The following is a 6,478-nucleotide window of genomic DNA, read 5'->3' on the forward strand; positions in this document are numbered from 1 at the left end:
CAATTGTGAGATATAAAGTCGTATTTGCGATATGAAGTCGTAATTCTGAGATACAAAGTCGCAATTCCGAGATACCATAGCGCGGTTTGTTTTACTCCCTGGCGGAAACGGGCTTCCATGGGTATCGTGTTCATTCACATGTTAGTTTTCTTTTTCCAAAAATGCAAATTCTGCTACTGTATTAGCGGAACAAAGGACAAAAAAATGTTATTACGACAGAGCAGCTCGGTATCTCGAAATATCTGTTATACGAATGTGAGTTTGTAAGGATATTGCGTTATTTGGCAAACATATTGCTTCATTTTGAATACAAAATCGCAATATTTAACAAAAAATCCATGAATGCCAGTGTTTCACAGCAATGCAGTTCATATATCTCCCTTTTGCCAATCGGTGTTCAGCCCTTTTCAAAGAGATAAGCGGGTGCTTAGTGAGTAACATTAGCTGTGGACAAAATGCTGACGCAGCACACACATAAAAGTACGATCTGATGTTTAAACGTTTAGGTTAAAATGTTTGCATTTGGTGTAAAAATCGATAACCAATAGTTCAAAACTATAACAATTATTAATAATATGCTACGAGATTAGCCATGCGCACGCACGGCGGGTTGAGAACAGCGCCTGGGGCGGGACTACGGGACTGTATATAGTGGGACGGAGGCAGGGAGACGGTCTCTTCCCTTCGTGTATGTGTCTGTGTTAATCTACAGCAGGTGCAGCGCTATAACCCCTTTCCCTGTGTCTGTACCTTTCCCCGGTTCTGGAAATTAAATGTGTTGTTCAACCTCATTCCCTGAGTCCTACGCCTGCTCCATTCCGTACCGAAGCCCGCGGTCGGTACAATACAATGCTTTGTGCTTGTCATTATAATATTTTTCTATTTTAATATGTCTTTGTGCCTCAGCAGGCTAATGTTTTAATCTGGTTTAGGTAATATGTTACGGATGACAGATTTTTACATCTAAAGAGGAAATCCTACTTAGTATTCTGGTAGTATTTACCTTATACTCAGAATATACTCTGCATAAATGCTAGTCTGAGATGTACTGTAGTATGCTGTGAAAATGCATGATTTAATAACCACTAGTTAAATAACAAACTGTCCCATTGTTAACTGCTATAAACATCTGTAAAGCCCAAAATGTGTTAAACTATAGGACAAAGGATGATACTGATTGATTGATTGATATGTGTCATAACTTTGTACCGGGTGGACTAGATGGTCATAGTCTCCTAGATAGTCTCCTCTTGTTTCTTATGTTATTTGCCCTGAGACAAAAATTATCTTTAACTTTAGACCAATATGTTAGCCATATTATAATACATTGGTGAGCTAGCCTACTTGTATCCTTTCCTTTCTGTTCCATTGTAGAAAACAGCACCTTTTTATTGATTTATTGATTTAATTAAGTAATTAAATAGGTGGCTGCAGTAAAAATCTGATATGAAGTAGATAGGAGGAAGCACAGGTTGGGAAGCCCAGGCATACGATACAATACAAAATCCAAACATTATACTAGATGCCAGATTACTGTTGGCCAGGGACAAATTACATCTGTTCACTGGAAACTAATATGAAGTATTAGGCTTAACCCGGCCACACAGTGATGCGTGGTCCTGTTTCTGCAACTATGATCCTGGGCAGCTGTAATGTCTTTGCAGTTTTCATTCTAACCAACTTCGGAATTGCCTTTGATCAATTAGTTGCTTAATTGGGAGACCATATCTTGCTTTCCAGATCTTTGCTCATTTACCATTTAAGTCTGCCTTTGAATTCTGCAGGACTACAGAGTTGTGTTGTATCCTAAATGACAAAAAGTTTTTGTCACGTTATAATTACTTATTTGGAAGATTTGTTCAAGGGAATAACAGAGCTTTTATAGCTTTGCCTACTCAACATAATTTGTGATCAGGCTTCTACCACGTTTCTGAAAAGAGAAGCTGGGGTAAACGATAATCCCCTCCTAGAAATGTTGTGTTCTGGAGAAAAATAAAGAACTGTTCTTGCTAGAAGAAAATAAATGGCAAACGTTTCTTATAAGAAAAAAAATTATTCTATATTGTTTACTGGGTATATTTGTCCTGATTGTTGATTAGTGGCAAAATAAAAGTTATTGTTACAAATGGGTGGGTGAATTTCAGGAATTGACCACGCGGTTTAGTCAATGAGTAAATTAATTATTCATAACCCCCATCTTGTAAATTATTTCTCCAGAATATACCTGAGTGGTTGCTATGATTAGGGGAACGTGAATTATTTACTCTCTGGCACAGCTTTAGTGAGAATGGTAATAAAGCAGGCTCACTTGGTTAAACAAATATTTATTAATGATGACAAGACACGAACTACACTACACTATACACGAACTACATTATACGCAACAAAACATACAACACACTATATGTACAGTATTTACAAAGAACTAACATTCTAATCACCCAGAAAAATCCCAGACTTTTACTAAGCATGAAACTCATAATGCCTACAGAGGTCAAACTAGAGATACTGTAAGCTGACTTCTTAAGGAATATTGTACAACCTGCAGTTAAATCTCTCTCTCTGCACCCCAGATGCCACAAAATAAATGGGAGCCTATATTTCTATCCATAAAAATGAACCCTTAGCAGGAAGGACGTTTCTAACCAAGGTATCTTTTACCCAGGAAACCCAAGTTCCCTAAAAACAAAGAATAGCACGCTCTCTCTAGCGATATTCAGAAACTTGACTCAGTTTAGTCAGGTTTTGTTTGGATGATCATGATGTAGGAGCTCTCTCCTGGTGCAAGCTTCAAGTTCTGATTCTTCCAGACTCTTGTCTCTCCTCTTCTTGTTTTTCCCCTCCCCTTGTCTTGTCCCTCTGTGCTCTTAATGTGATCTTACATGTATATTGTGTGTTTCTGTACTGCTTATTGACAATCGTTAACCCACAACGTACCTAGGTATACCAATGTAATCTTTACAATGGTTTCTGATCAAGTGACCCCCGCAAACTCTGATCAAGGGACTTCTCAACAAACACCCACTCTGCTTTGAAACTAGAAGTGTTTTCTCTGCCAAGTGTCACAAACGTTATAACAAATCTAAGACACACTTCTCTTAGATTAGAGGCACCTAAACAGGCATAGAAGAGGCACCTAAAGCTGTAACATCATATTATTCCAATTAATAATTAATCCTACTAATAATTAATATTTATACGGACAAAATATTTGTGGTAAAGGTGCACAGTTTGTTTACATATTAAAATCTCATAATTAGTCTTCAATTTGTTTGGTTAAAAAGTCACAAATGAAGCTATGAATTTAATTGATTTAAAACATTTTTTAAGTAAAAATCTAGATGATTCTATTTACTTCTTATTTATTATTTATTGCTTCTTATTAAGTTTTTATGTCGCAGAAACAGCAATTTGCATGTTATCATATCTTTTTAGGTATTTTAGGTAATAAAAATATCTAGGAATTTGTCTAACAGGGTGATGCTTTTGAACAAATGGACCAAGGCACATTGCACATATGAGATATGATGCAAAAACTACTGTATAGGAAGTTTATAGTAACAATATATAGAGAAGTGTTATTTTAAATGCTGATGATTGGGTATTATTTTTAGCACTTTGACAGAGATATGTGTTTTTCCTGCACGTAGTCTTAAACGAAGGAAGTAACAGATGAGAAGTGCATGAAAACTCAGCTGCTGTTCAGAATGGCTGCAAGAATGAGTACGATTATAATGTGTCTCATCACACTACTTTGCAAGACAACTACAGGTGTGTAACAAAAAATGGGGAGGTTAACAATTGATGTAAATTGAAACCAATGCAATTCATGGCGAAAGATGATTTTTATATTCTTTCTATTTTAGGAGCTAAAGAAGAAGCTGAAAATTACGAATTGATGTATGGTGAGTTAAACTATTCTGCAATGAGAAAACAGTCAAGTGTAACTAAAGCATACATGTTTGTGACTGTCCCACATAAAGAAATAGTCTTTTTAAAGTTTAGATGTACACAAAGGTTTGAAGTACCACATTCATGCCATAAACAAAGCTCAAATGCTATGTTTTTCTCTGAAACATGCAGTTTAAATATATATACCAAAACCATAACACCCTGGCAAAAAATATTCATGTAATCCTTAAAGCAAAATGGTTTATAGGATTACACCAACAAAATGTGAAGTTTGTTTTACTAAAAAAGAATGTAGTTTGATAAATAACTTCAATACAGATGCACAGAAATGTTTAACAGTGTTTCTAGAAATATTGTTAAAACGTTTTTGAGAGACAATATATTACAGTACAGTGGCATTGCAGTGAGTCCCCTGTAAGCACAACTTTTCTGAATGGCAGAAAATAGATTGTTACTGTTCCTACACTTAAAAAAGCTCCTAATATGAAGTAATGTAATACTCAAAGTGTGGTGCTTGTGTGTTTTGATAGCACGATTTAAAAAAAAAGCTATAATTTGCTTTTATTTTCATATTTTTAGTAGCATGTTATAACAGAATGAGAAATATTGAAATGATGAGGTTATAATTATTTTTTACTTCTTGAATTATTACATTAAGTTCATAGTGCAGTTACTGTGCTTACTTCATGGTTTTGTCTTCTAAGGACATTCTAATTCAAGGAATCCAATCCCTCAATGTGAGTTTTAATTTATATTTAAGTTTTCTGCTGCAGTATAGTGTTTAAGTGTTTTTTTAAAGTAAACTGAATCCTTCAATTATGAAACAAAATCTGCTGATTTTAGGGTTGGAATAATATGACAGATATGACATCTAATAAATACAGTTATCAAAGTAATGGCATTTCCAAATACACATAAGACATACAGTACTGTAGGCTTTTATGAGGTACTGTATGAACTATGTTCTTCATATGTAAAATGAAGAGAGGTAACATTGGTTTTTTACAGTGTGCTTCATCACAGTACTGCACAATTTCTGTCCATGCAGGATTATACTTGCTTTTGAATTAATAATCTGTAATATAGTTCATATTTTACATCCATATTACTGTATATGCTGGCCTGTATTCTGCAACACAGAACATGGCAACAATCGAAACCTCAGTTTTGACAAACTGTTTCTGAGGTCTGGGCGGACATATTAAACTATTTTTTTACATGATTTTTGTGGTTTTGGTGTTTGGCTAAGGGGGTTAACAATATTTCAGTTTGTTGCAGATACTCTTTGTGGAGGACCGCGCATTAAATTAAATGGTGAAGAAAATTTTCATAACTGAAATAATGAACCAAAGACTTTGCTGATAATAATACTGAAGATAAATTAGACATGCATGTGGACTGCTATGGCCACGTAATTAGCAAAAAGTTTAGCTCTCTAGTTCAGTGATGGATTGCTCATCATATGAATCTCAGGAACATTTCTTTGATACATACAGTGCAGTATATGTAAAATAAAAGCCTTTCTGACTACATATTCGTCTATCGTCTCAGATGGGAATTTGCATTCCAGGCATGTAAAATAAATTAGCCAATACACAACATGAACCATTAACAAATAAGAGACATACATGTACATGTACAGTATGATGAGAAAGAAAAATATATAAATAAAGTACAATATATAGATATCTATGATTAACATTATGTCAATTTTTTCTTTCATTCCATTTTTGGCATTTGGTTCTTATATCTCTGTGAGAGGAATTTTCAAATATTTTAAAAATTGATTGCAATTTGCAACAGACTTGCAATTTAATAGATACTAGCACAAGTGTATCAACAGCTCCTTCACCTTGCACATTGACAGAGTGTTCTCTTTTTAGAGTGACCAGAAGCCTGCGGTAGTTTCACAGCAGTCATTTCCTAAAAATAAATAGTACATTCTATAGAAAATGATAATCACTTCCTATGTTGTTTGTCTGCAAGAACCAATGCTAAATAATATAAAACCTTGTCCGTTTTTCTCACAGGGATACCTGGTCAATGGTACAGGTACTTCTTATTCTGTGTCTGGGTCTTCAACATTGCCTGTATATTTTGGATTACCAAGGTGGCCTTGGACATCTACCAGATAAAAGAAAGGTTGGACATTCTGCTTCACAACAGAGCTATGGAAAATGAGATAAGAGGGGAAACAGATTATGAATATTGTATTTAGCGGATTTTTCTAAAGACAACTTTTTAGTCTTTGCTAGCCAAGATAAGATCACTTTATTAGTCACAATTTCTTGACAATGTGGTTCCCATTGTTATCTCCACCTATCTTATATAAATACCTTGATTTATTTTTTTCCCTTTTAACTACATATCCTAACATTTTGTTTGCTTTTTTTATTGCTTCTCCAGATGTTAATATTGTGGGAACACAAATGTCAACGTCACCTCGTCAAGCTCAGTGTTTCTCATTTAGTGATTATTTTTGCTACCTGCATGAAAGGTTCTACATCTGTCTACATTAGACATCATCTGCCAGGTATTTGCATAGTCTTGCATTTGATTTAAATCT

This window comes from Lepisosteus oculatus, chromosome 10 (assembly GCF_040954835.1).
Source record: "Lepisosteus oculatus isolate fLepOcu1 chromosome 10, fLepOcu1.hap2, whole genome shotgun sequence".
Lineage (NCBI taxonomy): Eukaryota > Metazoa > Chordata > Actinopteri > Semionotiformes > Lepisosteidae > Lepisosteus > Lepisosteus oculatus.